We start from the raw sequence: 14,556 nt of genomic DNA, 5'->3' as shown, positions 1-14,556 counted from the left end.
CCTGCCCTGCAGCTGGCCCAAGCAGCTGTGCTTCAGTGTCTAGTTTTGTTTTCTCAGAGTCTCCCTAGTAAGAGACTATGCAGCATAAAGGTTAAGGATATAGGCTCTGGAATGTTAAAGAACTAGTCTCAACTCCTAGCATCTGATATTTAATAGCAATCTAGATGGGCAAGGGATTTTCTTCTACTGGTTCATTATAATTATACAAAATAGTGGAATTCAGATTGTGTTTGTAGCCGCCCATTGCTCTCTAACGCCACTGCCGCCTCTAGCGTGCTGACCTCTACCTGAAGGAGAAAGGGGGTAAGTAGGGAGGTCTCTCTACCATGGCTCCTACAAAGCAGACTGCCTGCAAATCAGCCAGTGTAGCACCCAAGAAACAACAAGCTACAAAAGGTGCTCACAAGAGTGCATCCTCTACTGGAGGGGTGAAGAAACTTCATCGTTATAGGCCTGGTACTGTGGCACTCCATGAAATTAGACGTTATCAGAAGTTCTGATTTGCAAACTCCCCTTCCAGCATCTGGTGTGAGAAATTGCTCAGGACTTTAAAACAGATCTGCGCTTCCAGAGTGTAGCTATTGGTGCTTTGTAGGAGGCAAGTGAGGCCTATCTGGTTGGCCTTTTTGAAGACACCAACCTCTGTGCTATCCATGCAAAACATGTAACAATTATGCCTAAAGACATCTAACTAGAATGCCACAGTTGGAGAAAGTGCTTAAGAATTCATTATAATGGGAAACATTTCAATCTCAAAAAAAATTTTTTCTCTTATTCCTGTCATTGGTAGTTCTGAACATTAGATTTTTTCCCACGGGGTCAAAAGGTACCTAAGTATATGATTTGCAAGTGGAAAAATAGGGGACAGAAATCAGGTATTGGCTGTTTTTCCATTTTCATTTGTGTGTGAATTTTTAATATAAATGTGGGAATGTAAAGCATTAATGCAAGTCAAAATGTTTCAGTGAACCAGTTTCAGCAGCTCAACTTTATAACAATTATACATAAAACTGTTAAATTTTTCTGGACAATGCCAGCATTTGGATTTTTTTTTTAAACAGGTAAATTTCTTATTGACAGCAACTAAATGGTATTTGTAGCATTTTTATTTACAGTAGATTCCATCCACTCACTATACTTTTCTGAGTTGTCCAATATGTAAGTATATATTTTTAATGTTGTTAAGTCTTCTCTGCTGTTCCTGTAAGTTTGCTTTTAAAATACATTAAACTATAAAAAAAATAGTGGGATTCACTGTGATATATTTGTATATGTATATAACATGATTTGGTCCATTTCATGTGGCAAATGATTTTTAACTTCTTAGTTAAAACTTCTCAGAATCTGTTTCCTTTGGACTGGAAAAATGAAGATAATCCATTGGAGTTTTGAGTGGCTGAGTGAAACAATCCACAGAGAGGTTTTAGCCTAAGTATCTATCATACAGAAAGCGCTCAGTAAACATAAATGACTGTTTCTACTACAACTTAGAAGACAGTGGTGGTGGTGATAGCAGTAGTAATAGTATCAACCTTCAGCTACCACTGCTTGCCATCAGTGCACCTCCCTGTTACTGTGTCCTGATGCCTCTGACAAATGTAATAATGAACTTTCTCAACAGTTTTGATTATACGCTGAAAAGCTGAGAAAAATTAAACAAGAGTCACTTCACTTAATATCACTGGCAATCTTAGTTACGTGTCGGCCAATCTTTGCAATTATGTGCCTAGGTGAAGACGTGTTCTACTCTGGATTCACCTGGGTAAAAGAAACATTGACCAGTCTGAAGAAAAACATGTCTTCATTTTTCTCATTAAATTTGTTATTGTTGTTTTTAAAATCAGGAGAAATGAGTTTAGGGAAAAGTTGCACAAACCTTTTTTCCCATTAGAAGACAGGAAACTCTGGACTACAAAGGGGGATACATGAGGTATTCTTCCTGATGAGATAGAAAGAAGTAAAAAAGAGGGTAAAGAAGTTCAAAGAGGCTCAAGATGGGGAGGAATGTTGTTAAGCAGCATAAGAAGGGGAAGTGGCAGCAACTGATACACAGAAGAACCAGAAGAAGGAAAGAAAAAAATGGAGAAGAGACGCAAGCATGGAGGTCATTTGGCTCAATGCTAGTGGCAGTCTTGGATGGTGTCCTCAATATATAATCAAATGAATGAAAGAATGAGCCAACTAAACTCCATAAAATACTCATGAAACTTGCCTATTCACTTCAAAAACTGCCCACATTTCTTATTTCTAGAGATTATTTACTTCACTAAACCTACCACAGAATTCTTTGTCTCTTAGTCAATGCCTCTGTACCTAAGCTGATATTTAAAAGAAAGCCCACCACTGAGAAAATTAAGAATTCAGTGGGTCTTAAATGACCCAGCTATATCACTCTTCGGTATATATCCTAAAGAATAAAGTCAATATACTATAGCAATGCATGCCTATCACGTTTATAACAGCATGATTCACCATAGCCAAACTATAAAGCCTAGGTGTCCATCGATGGATGAATGGGTAAAGAAAATGTGACATATGTAACAATAGGGTTGTATTCAGTCATAAAGAATGAAATTATGTCATTTGAAGGAAAATGGATGGAACTTAAGAACATTATGTGAAATAAGCCAAACTCGGAAAGTGAAGGGTCATGGTTTTTCTTATATGTGAAAGCCAGAGAGGAAAAAGGAAAAGAAAGGCGGGGGAGGGATCTCATCAAAATTGAAGGAAGATCAGAAGAGTAGAGGAAAGGAGCCAGGGGGAGGGAGGAAGAGAGGAAAACGGGAAACGCTGGGGAATGATATTGGATAAATCATATTGTTATACTGTGTGCATGTACATATATGTAACAATGAATCCACTATTATGTGTAATTATAATGTACCAATAAGAATATGGAAAAAATGATTCAGTGCATCTTATGATAATACCTATTTTTCCTGATAACAATTGCGAATCCCTTAGTCTTAATATCGTTACTGACAAAGTATATGACAACTTCAACACCGAGTAATTCTTTTAGATACAAAGACAAGAAAACAGAGGTAAACTGACTTTTAAAAATGCATAAAATAGTAAGCAATAACAGGTAAGATTGCTGAAAATGTTTATCATAAAATACAGGGATGATAAGCTAAGTGAACGGAATCCACTTTTAGTCAAAGTACTGAGAGATATTATCTACCAGATAGGAGAAAACTTTGTTTAATATAAATCTTTAATAAAGGGAACTGTCCTTTGCTTGCGTTTAGACTCACAGCCAAGATGTCGATGTTGATTTTCTAGCATGCTCTGCCTTTTGGTGGTGCCTACAGCTGCTGCAGCTCTGGGGTTCACTCCATCAAAATGATTTTCCACAGTTATAACCCATTGCACCATATCATCACATTTTTTTGTGTAGAGCAGCAATTGCTACTTGATGAAATAATGGTTATTTATGCCTTGCCAGATACGTGTCAGAGCTTGAGTCTGATCTGTTCTGTACTCAACTGACCAGAGTTCTGTTGCACTTGGAAGTGCTGATGATCAAACCCAGACAGAAAAATAAAGAGTAAAAAAAAAGAAAAATAAAGAGTATGAACTTGGTTGGGGGGTGGGGAATAATACCTTTATTTCATAAATCTCTAACCAAAATACAGCCATGTATGGGCAACATGTTATGGTAGTATTAGCAGCATCTGTAAACTCTGCTACCAAAAGAAATTACATCTATTTTCATATTATATCAAGTTGATACCCATGGCTTAAGATACTGTTTGTGTTCACCATGACTTTGAAATTGCAACAGCTATTATAACGACAGCCAGGTCTTATTTAAGAAGCACATATTACTAAATCAAATTTTAAAATATTTTATAATTGTTTTATTATAATTGATTTCCTTTATAATCCAATATCTTTCGTGTTATACATTTTAAAAAATTTTGGAAAAGATATAAACTTTACTGCATTGCTGTATAGTCTTTTTTTTTTTTTTGGTTCTGGGGACTGAACCTGTGGCACTTAACCACTGAGCCATATCTCCCCCCTCACCTGCCCCCACTTTTTCCCCCAACCCTTTTTTGTATTTTATTTAGAGACAGATCTCAACTGAGTTGCTAAGTGCCTCGATAAGCTGCTACAGCTGGCTTTGAACTCGCAATTCTCCTGCCTCAGCCTCCCAAACCGCTGGGATTACAGGTGTGTGCCACTGCACCTAGCTGCTGTACACTCCTTTGCAGGAAGCCATCTGAGAAATACATGAGGATCTTCTCTAGCATGAAGTCAGGGAGAGTTAGGCCACGGCAACAGATTGCCAATGCACGTGACCTTTCCTTCCCCTCTGCTAGGAAGGTTCCTCACAGTAGCTCTGGAGACAGGCATAACCTGTTAGGAACTGAACAGCCCACCTTTAACCTTTTTTGGAGAAGAACATTCCATAGAATCTCTTTGATGTTTCCGGATATACATAAAGCAGGCAAGGGCTTCATTTTGTCTAGAAGCTCAACCTGCCTGATCAGCTTGCCTGTCCTGCCCCTGCTTTTGAAACTACTTTCTGTGTTTTGCGTTTTTTAGCCATTTTATTTCTCTTAGCTTTTATTTCTCAGCCAGCCCATTCCATGGAGGGGAACCCCATTCCCACCACCATCACGGGACGTGGGTGGGACTCCTTACTCATTGCACAAACAAGTTAAGAACACCTGATTAATGGCAAGAATGTTCTAGCAAACCTTTTGCTAAACTCAAACTTAGCCACTGTGTTAGTCATCACTCCTTCTCCACTATGCTCTAGCATAATAAAGTACTGTTTCAACATATCTAAAGTACTTCAAGTCTAGAAGCTTCCACAATGCATGAAAGGCAAAGGAAGACATAACAAGAAGTTGTACTGACCAACAAGGACAGAACCAATGAGGCTACCACAAGGAAATGCTTCCATACAACACAACAGTGTGTCACCTTAAATCCCCACAGTCACTGGTTCCTTCTGAGGGTGCACTTCTGGCTCTTTCCTCTCTGAGAGGGACTATCTGCCCACTGTCAACTCAGATGTCCATCACTAGAGAGCATGACAAAAGGCTGCTTCCCTCTCAGCTTCTGAGAAGACTCCTCCTTCCTGGAGTAAAGGCAACTTTGCTCCAAGTACACACTTCCCCGGAAGTTCACTCAAGTGGAAATTGTTCCTTCTCTTACAATCTGCCTTTCTAGAGGTGAGAGGTCTCTTAACTCCTACTACTTTGTGAAGCTTCAAGAACATTATACCTGCATCCTCTTGTGGGAGGAAGGAGGAAGGGGAGGGAGTGAGAAAGGAGACGATTTCCCTTGACACTCAGGATAACAATCAACAGCACCCTTTCCCACCCTTCACCCCAGCATCTCTGTCCTCCTGGACAATTTCCCTTGTTTATTGAACTTTGCCCACAAATAGCCTCTCTACCCAACACCAACCAGGGGTTTAGGAAGGTCAGAGTCCATGAGGCTAACTTGACACTGGCCCTGACCTCTTCTCACACCCAGTGACTTTTCCAATTTTATCAGCCATCTGCTCCAAGTCCTCCCTCAGTATTCTCTCTAGAAGTCTCCATTTCAGATCACAGCTTCCTGTCCCTCTAGCTTGCCTGCTAACTATGACACTGAACTTGTTTCTGAATATCACCAGTTCTCCAGCCTCTTCAACTCATCTAACTTCTTTCTCTCCAGCTGTCCGTCCTGCCTGCACTACCTCCACTACCCAGCATCAGCTCCGCGGTTGATCTTTGCCAACATTTACTTCACTATACACAAAACATTCTTACCCCTATTTTCTTCTCCTTTAAAAAACTCTGTGTTGAGATGCTGTCCTTTCAGAAGACCTGCATGCAGGCTCATCCCATTTCCCTGAAACCAGCTCCCCTACGTGTGAGCACCTGAAATAACCATGTTCAAACATCACTGTGACCTCTCAGTCAGGAGACACACAGGGAGCCTCATACAAATATAAGTCCATGGCCACCAACACCCTCAACTCAGTGCTCAAGACTGTCTGCACATGAGTATCTGCACTTAGTCCCTTTCCTGAGCTCTAAATGACGACCTCAAACCCACACTCTGCTCGAAGGCCCACCCTTCATTGTCAGCTAGTACCTCTCCTGCTAGAGAAGATAAATGCCAACAAGCGGAACCAACACAAGTGCTCACTGCTACACCCACAAATTGTCCTGCATCTGCATTTCCCCCTTCTTCTCTCATGTTAGTGTCCCTTCTCTCAAGGCCAGTCCTCCAGCTCTTCTCTGGGTCCCATTCTTCCTGCCCTCTCAGGATCCTCAGTCACCACTTTTGCCTTCTCATCTTTGCCATTTCCCTTTAAGCCTTTCATTGGCATGAACAACCTGCAGATTCTCCCCATCTTGTCTTGTTCTCGCTGACCTTGCCTCCACTTCTAGCTACTATCCTTTCTCTCCCTCACCCACACACCCAAATATTGCCAAAGCATGGCTTTATTTACTGTCTCCACGTGTCACCCCGTTCACTCCTCAACCCCCTATCTCAAGATGCCCACCCCCCAGCAATTACCAGAAGCTCATCTCAGTCAGGTCACCAGACATCTCTGTGTTCTTCAGGCTTCCTTGTATTTGTCCTCAACAGATTCAGTCCACCAAGCACATCTTCACCCTGCCTTTGCTCCTGTGCCCAATTCCCATGTCTTGCTTCTGCCCTATTTCCCTCCAGTTCTGAACTGTCTTAGCGTCTTACAGCTTCCTCATCACTACTTGGTCCTGAAGTGTGAAGGAAAGTGGGGGAGAGGGAGGAGAAACTCTTTATCCTATGGGTTGAAGTGTAAATCACTGGCATAATAACTTGGGACAATTTAATGAGAGCAAAAATAAAGATATGCTATGACTGAAGTATGTATCCTCCAAAATTTAGACTTTGAAGCTTAATGGCTAATATGATGGTGTTAAGAAGTGGGGCGAAGCCAGGTGCAGGGAGGCTGAGGCAGGAGGATTGCGAGTTCAAAGCCAGCCTCAGCCAAAAGCGAGGCGCTAAGCAAACTCAATGAGACCCTGTCTCTAAATAAAATACAAAATAGGGCTGGGATGTGGCTCAGTGGTCAAGTGCCCCCAAGTTTAATCACCGGTACCCCCCCCAAAAAGAAGTGGGGCCTTTTGAAGCTGATGAGGCCATGAGGTTTTTCCCGGCATGAACATAAAAGACACTTCACATGGCATTCAGCTCATTTGCCCTTCTGCATTCTGCCTTGTGAGGACACTTGTCCTTAGTAAGGAAAGTCCTCACCAGACAACTGAGCCTGCTGGCACCTTGATTCTGGACTTCCCAGTTTTCAGAACTGTGAGAAATAAACTTCTGTTCTTTATAATCCAGTCAATAGTATTCTAACAGCCCAAAACAGACCAAGACCTTACTATGGAAAGGTCCTATAATTTTTACTTTAGTTCATATGAACAAGTACACAAATGCAAAGGATGCAGTGGTGTTTGTAAGGGTCAAAAATGAAAAGCCTTATTATCAACATAGGAATGCATAAATTGTAATATATTGATTCAAGAGACTATTTTACAGGCGTTAAAGTGAAGGGGGAGCTACAGGTACCAACATGTATAATTTTTTTTTTTTTTTTTTGTCAACACAAGTTTAACTTTAGTTGCTTAGTGAATTTTGAACTAGCTCCCTTTAGTGGTGAATACAACACTTTGTATTTGGTGTAGAAACTAAACAAATCAGGCTTTTCCCTTGATTTGTGTGTAAAGTACCAGTTTTATTTACAAAGTAGTTAAGTAAACTTTAAAGTCTGCTTTGCAGCAGTGAGACTGATATTTTTCATGGATAAATTTTGACAATATAATATTGAGCACAAAAATGATTTGTTCAGGATAACAACATTTATGTACACTTTTAAAACACATTAAATGATGGCATACATTCTTAAAGGTGCATGCAGATGCAGTAGAAGTTCCTGACATGAACGGGAAGCATACATACCAGCTTCAGAATTGGGGTTACAGGAGGAGTATGGAAGTGTGGGTTTATGATAGCATTGTTTTATCTGTTTAAATATAAATCTATATCAAAAGTGGGTTCACTGCTAGTTATACTAGTTCCTGCACTATTCATTATATTAGAAATATTTTTTTTTAAAACTTTGATGTTTAGACCTTTTAAAGTATGTATAATTGACTGAATCATGTATGCTTTGGGATTTCAAAGTAGGCTTGCCTTTAAAAGCCTAGAAGTAAATTTTGGATAATGTGTTCACCATGACATTACAGAACCATCTTATGGATTTCTTAAGAATTTAACTGACAAATAAAATGACACATAATTAAACTGAAGAGATTGGTTTAGGGCTGTGGCTGTGGCTCAGTGGTATCGCACTTGCCTGGCATGTGTGAGGCACTGGGTTCAATTCTCAGCACCACATATAAATAAATAAAATAAAGGTCTATCAACAACTAAAAAAAGTATTAAAAAAAAGAGATTGGTTTATTCTGAGAATATCTACCAACTACTCTATTAGTGTCTACAAAACAAGTGCTCCTGAGATTTAAATCAGAGGTTTCCAATGCTGGGGGTCAGGAAGTGAGACCCTAAAGAATGGTGCTTGACATCCTGAGTTAAACCAAAGGAATGGCTTCAAGGTCTTTCTGACTCCCCTCCCCCATCTCCAACCTCTCTCCTGAAGAGCAGAGAGCTAAGGTTCACCTTATCTGACCAAGGGAAGTCCCTGCAGAAGGAAGTTAATGTACCGCCCTCTCTCTTCCACCACCATAATTTCTTCAAACAGGGAAGATTAACTTGCAGGATGGAAGACTGGAGCAACATCACCTGTGCAGATCCTGTTAACTTTGTATTACCTGTTCTTTGGGCCCATTCATCTCCCTAAAATCCATTTACATGTTTTCTTCCTTATCTTTGGTTTTGCTTTTCATGGTTTTAGTTACCTGTGATCTGAAAATATTATCTGGAAAATTCCAGAAATAAACAACTAGAAAGTTCTAAATTGCATGTCATTCTGAGTATAATGAAAGATGGTAGAAACCATCTTGCTTTGTCCAAACAAGCCTGAATGATCCCTGTGTCCTGCTGCATTTGCTGGCCCATTAATCACTTAATCCCTTAATTGACATGTAGGCTGTACTGTTGCTATGTGGCAGTGGCTGTGTTCAAATAACTCTTAAAGAACTTAACATAGGCCCAAAGTACAAGAGAAACAATGCTGGCAATTCAAACATGGAGAAGCAAGAACACAAGCGCATGCTTTAAGTGAAAAGGTAAAAGCTTGATTTAATAAGGAAAGAGAAAAACTGTACACTGAGGTTGCTAACAACTACCGTAAGAATGAATCCTCTACCCATGAAATTGTGAAGAAGGGAAAAGAAATTTATCCTGGATTTGTGGTCATATCTTAAGCTACAAAACTTATGGCCATAGTGCAAAGTTAGCTTAGTTAAAAGAGAAAAGGTATTGAATAATAGGGTTTGATATTATCCATGGTTTTGGGCATCCACTGGGGATTTACAAAGTATCTCTTGTAGATAAGGTGGGACTGCTATATTCTCAAACAGCACAATTCTTCCACTTCCTTATAAAGATGGTGTAAATGAAGGAAAACCTAAATAAATCCTCTAGATTTACTTGCTTTCAGCTAATTTTGGATGTCATGCAGATAATTAGTCTCCCACAAACTTAGCTGTAGAGACACCTCTCTTCTTAGCTGAAGCCACCTAACAGATTAAAACTATTCTCTGGCAAAAGTTGTTTTATTCTCCTCCCTTATTCTGCATCTTAAACTGCAAGGTTAGCTAAAACTAAAAAGACATATGAGTTTATAAACTTCCTAATCAGTAACTTTTCGGTAGATTTACAGAACCCTGGGTATCTGATGACCTTCAAACCAGATCAAAATGTATATCATTTAACACAAAACATTCAACTTGCAAATAATGTTCTTCAACAAAAAACAGAAGTATAATTAATGTTTAACTTGCAGGAAAATACTGTGTTTATCTGAAGAATTACAAAGACTGTCCTAGGAGATGAAGGTCGGTTGTTGTAAGGATATTCTGGCAAGAAAGAGAAAACAAAATATCTCCTGATTGACAGAGATGATTATCAAGCCAGGATGGATGACTCAGCATGTCCTCTTCCTGCCCATGGCCCCCACCACCCTGAACCCCCTTTCCCTGCCTATGAATGCCCTTTCACATAACTGAGTTCCCAAAGATGTGGCTCTGAGATATTAAGTTCCCTCATCTTCTCAGGGTACCAGCCCATGAATAAAACTGATTTGTCTCTTTGAGTATTGGCTACTAAGTGGGGAGCAGACAGACCTGGTCCTGTAACAAAGGTAAATAAGTTCCAAACTTCTGAGTTATTGGATATTCACTTGCTTATGATGCCAGTGTGCGCAGAATAAACTTGCATGCCTTTGTTCCTGTTAATCTGTATGTTGTCAGTTTGTTTCAGCAGGCTCAATCACCAAACCTTCAGAGGGTATAAAGGGAAGTTCCCTTAGCCCTTAAACCACTCTTGACTGCATACCCAAATCACCTGGGGAGCTTAAAAAAGAGCTCTCTTAGTTTCACCACTTAAGATGATGGGCTTCTCACTAAAAAATGACAAAATCATGGAATTTGCAGGGAAATGGATGGCACTAGAGCAGATTATGCTTAGTGAAGCTAGCCAATCCCTAAAAAAACAAATACCAAATGTCTTCTTTGATATAATGAGAGCAACTAAGAACAAAGCAGGGAGGAAGAGCAGGAAGAAAAGATTAACATTAAACAGATACATGAGGTGGGAGGGAAAGGGAGAGAAAAGGGAAATTGCATGGTAATGGAGGGAGACCCGCATGGTTATACAAAATTACATACAAGAGGTTGTGAGGGGAATGGGAAAATAAACAAGGAGAGAAATGAATTACAGTAGATGGGGTAGAGAGAGAAGATGGGAGGGGAGGGGAGGGGAGGGGGGATAGTAGAGGATAGGAAAGGTAGCAGAATACAACAGTTACTAATAGGGCATTATGTAAAAATGTGGATGTGTAACCAATGTGATTCTGCAATCTGTATTTGGGGTAAAATTGGGAGTTCATAACCAACTTGAATCTAATGTATGAAATATGATATGTCAAGAGCTTTGTAATGTTTTGAACAACCAATAAAAAAATATATATATATATTTAAAAAAAGATGATGGGCTTCTTTGTTTCTAACAAATCTCCCCCAGGTGACTAGAATATGGAGTCTGGGCTGGAATATTGTGGTTTACTGACAAAGTCACTGCCTAGCCAAACTTTAGGCTTCTGCGCCTTTTCCTAGGCTCATCTGAGCACTTCCTTGTGAAATCTAGTTGTAGCAAAGAACCCTGCTAAGTCAGTTCAGCCAGAAGCCCCCTTCTAATATTTGATCACCCTTAATATCTGGTCAGACTCCTCCCCCTCAACCTCCACCCCAGGGAATGTCTGAACACTCTAGACATCTTCAGCATGAATCCTGTTAGTTCAGTTTAGTCAGAATCTCTTTTACTCCTGATGTTTTCTCTTAGTCAATTTTCTTTCTTTTTTCTTTGGTGCTGGGAATCGAACTCAGGGACACTTGGCCACTGAGCCACACCCCCAGCCCTATTTTGTATTTTATTTAGAGACAGGGTCTCACTAAGTTGCTAAGTTTCTAAGGATGGATTTGAACTTGTGATTCTCCTGCCTCAGCCTCCCGAGCCACTGGGATTACAGGCATGCGCCACTGTGCCCAGCTGTTAGTTATTTTCTACCCTCTGACTCCCACACTGGCTATCCAGTCCCACTTGCCTATGCTGTATTAAGACTTGAGTCTAATCTCCCCCAAGTGCAAGATCCTGCTGCAGTGGTTCTTGTATCTACCATGACCATTCTGAAAAAGTCTTCCCTGCTGTGCTTTAATAAGTGCCACTGAACAATGTTTTTCTTTAACATTACTGCACTCCAATCTTTGGAGGATGAAAACTCAACTCCTCTTACAACATTCAAAAGCCAACCTGTTCTTTCACTTGTTGCCTAGATTCTATGATTCATGAATATGCCTCCTCATTAGTATCCCCATCCCCAGTTGTCTGTCTTTAAAACTTATTTTGTTCAGTATATAACACAAACACATTTCAAGAAGGCTGTCATAACCTCCTGATCTAGTCCACTTCTCAAATTCTCCCATAGGTAACCACTTTGACTGATTTCCTTAGAATCCTTCTAGTGTTTTGTTTTGTTTTTTGGCAGTCAATCACTGAGCCACATCCTTAGTCCTAGTTATTATATTTTTAAGTTAGAGACAGGTCTCATTGAGTTGCTTAGCACCTCACTTTTGCTGAAGCTGGGTTTGAACTCACCATCCTCCTGCCTCAGCCTCCCGAGCTACTGGGATAAGGCGTATGCAACCATGCCTGGCTCTAAACATACTCAAATAGGAATATACATTCTTATTTCCTTCCTGTCCTTTCCAAAAGGAAGCATATTACATAGCTTGTCTTTTTTTTTTTCATGGAGCAATACATTCTGGAGATATTTTCATATTAAGCTTTCTCACTCCTTTGTTAAATAGTTGCAAAATAGTTTACTGTATACAAGAACAGCTTTCTAGGGCTGGGGATATAGCTCAGATGGTAGAGTGCTTGCCTTGCATGCACAAGGCCCTGGGTTCAATCCCCAGCACCACCAAAAAAAAAAAAAAAAAAAAAGAACAGCTTTCTTTCAAAGGAGACTCCACTTTAGGATGCATAGGGCAGGCTAAGGCAGGAGAGGGTTAGATGGGAATGGTATGGTAGAACTTTTATTAAAAATGATCCTGCAACTGAAGCCAAGCCCTTGTCTCTGAGCTGTGGAGAGGCAGCCAGGCTACGTTGAAGCACTGGTAGCAAGCTCAGGCCTTAGCCTGTGGGGACATCAGTTCCACATAGCACTCCAGCCCAAACCCCGGAACATTCACAATCCACTGACCTCAACCTCTAGCTTCCCAATGAGCTGCAAGAAAATAGAAGTGGGGCAGACCTGAGTGGAAGTTCAGACTCACGGGTTAGACTTTTCCAAACCCTGAATAGCCTAAATTTGGACCCATAGTGCTGACCCTAGAGCTATATAAACCCCCAGACTAGCACGCTCAGGTCCCCTCTTACCCCTGCGAGAGTTCTGTTTCTATTCTTCACACTTGAATAACTCCTATTCCTTTTACTTTTCATGAATTTCATTCTTCAGATTTGTTGTTGCTGTTGGTACCAGGGATTGAACCTAGGGTCGCTTAGCCACTGAGCCCCAGCCCTTTTTATTTTGATACCTGTTACTTAGGGCATCACTAAGTTACTGAGGCTGGTATTGAACTTGTGATCCTCCTGCCTCAGCATCCTGAGCCACTGGGAATATAGGTGTGAGCCACCATGCCAAGCTCATTCACCACCACGCCCAGCTCATTATTCAGATATGTCAGACAAGAACCCTGAAAGAAGTTGGTGGTGAGCTGTTGGGGTCTGTTGCAACATTGGAGGGCAAACCGGCCCCCCCTTAAGAGTTTCAACACTAAAAGCTGCAACATGCCACTCAACGGTGGTGTAGAAGAATCATGCTTTGCCGGCTGCAACACTTGAGCTAACCCACGAAGGCATTCCCTAATGTAAATAGCTGCTACCACTAAAATGGGCTTTCTCCACCACAGAGGCCTGCAGCTTGCATGGGCTTCACTTGCCAGCAGAAGCAGAAAACAAGTTTTGTCTCCAACAACAGTGCTATCCGCCAGCAAAGACAGAGAACTGAATTTGGTCTCAAGAAATCTTTGTATCTTTTTTTTTTTAATCTTTTATTTATTTTATTTTATTTTTTAATACATGACAGCAGTGAAATGCATTACAATTCTTATTACACATAGAGCACAATTTTTCATATCTCTGTATATAAAGTGTGTTCACACCAATTCATGCCTTTATACATGTACTTTTTTTTGCATTACAATTCTTAATACACATATATACCACAATTTTTCATATCTCTGTATATAAAGTATGTTGACACCCAATTCAAGTCTTCATACATGTACTTTGTATAATGATGTCCATCACATTCCACCATCCTTGCTAATCCCCTGCCCCCTCCCTTTCCCTCCCACCCCTCTTCCCTATCTAGAATTCATCTAATCCTCCCATGCTCTCCCTCCCTACCCCATTATGAGCAGAGAAATGCAAATCAAAACTACGCTAAGATATCATCTCACTCCAGTCAGAATGGCAGCTATTATGAAGACAAACAACAGCAAGTATTGGCAAGGATGTGGGGAAAAGGGTACACTCATACATTGCTGGTGGGACTGCAAATTAGTGTAGCCAATATGGAAAGCAGTATGGAGATTCCTTGGAAATCTGGGAATGGAACCACCATTTGACCCAGCTATTCCTCTCCTCGGACTATACCCAAAAGACTTAAAAACAGCATACTATAGGGACACAGCCACATCAATGTCTATAGCAGCACAATTCACAGTAGCTAAACTGTGGAGCCAACCTAAATATCCTTCAGTGGATGCATGGATTAAAAAAAAAAATGCGGCATATATACACAATGGAATT

The 14,556-nt window shown here is 40.5% G+C and overlaps 1 protein-coding gene and 1 pseudogene across 2 annotated transcripts in view; one reads left to right on the top strand and one right to left on the bottom strand.

Annotated features, from left to right (window-relative positions):
* The window catches only part of Acadsb (acyl-CoA dehydrogenase short/branched chain), a 40,974-nt gene that overhangs the window by 21,165 nt on the left and 5,253 nt on the right, over positions 1 to 14,556 (bottom strand). The window lies entirely within an intron of this gene.
* Positions 327 to 691, top strand: LOC124095605 (histone H3.3C-like; annotated as a pseudogene).

This window comes from Marmota monax, unplaced genomic scaffold, assembly GCF_021218885.2.
Source record: "Marmota monax isolate L192 unplaced genomic scaffold, Marmota_monax_Labrador192_F-V1.1 WCK01_AAM20220418_F8-fsc00076, whole genome shotgun sequence".
Classification (NCBI taxonomy): domain Eukaryota; kingdom Metazoa; phylum Chordata; class Mammalia; order Rodentia; family Sciuridae; genus Marmota; species Marmota monax.
This window is presented reverse-complemented; position numbering and strand designations above follow the sequence as displayed.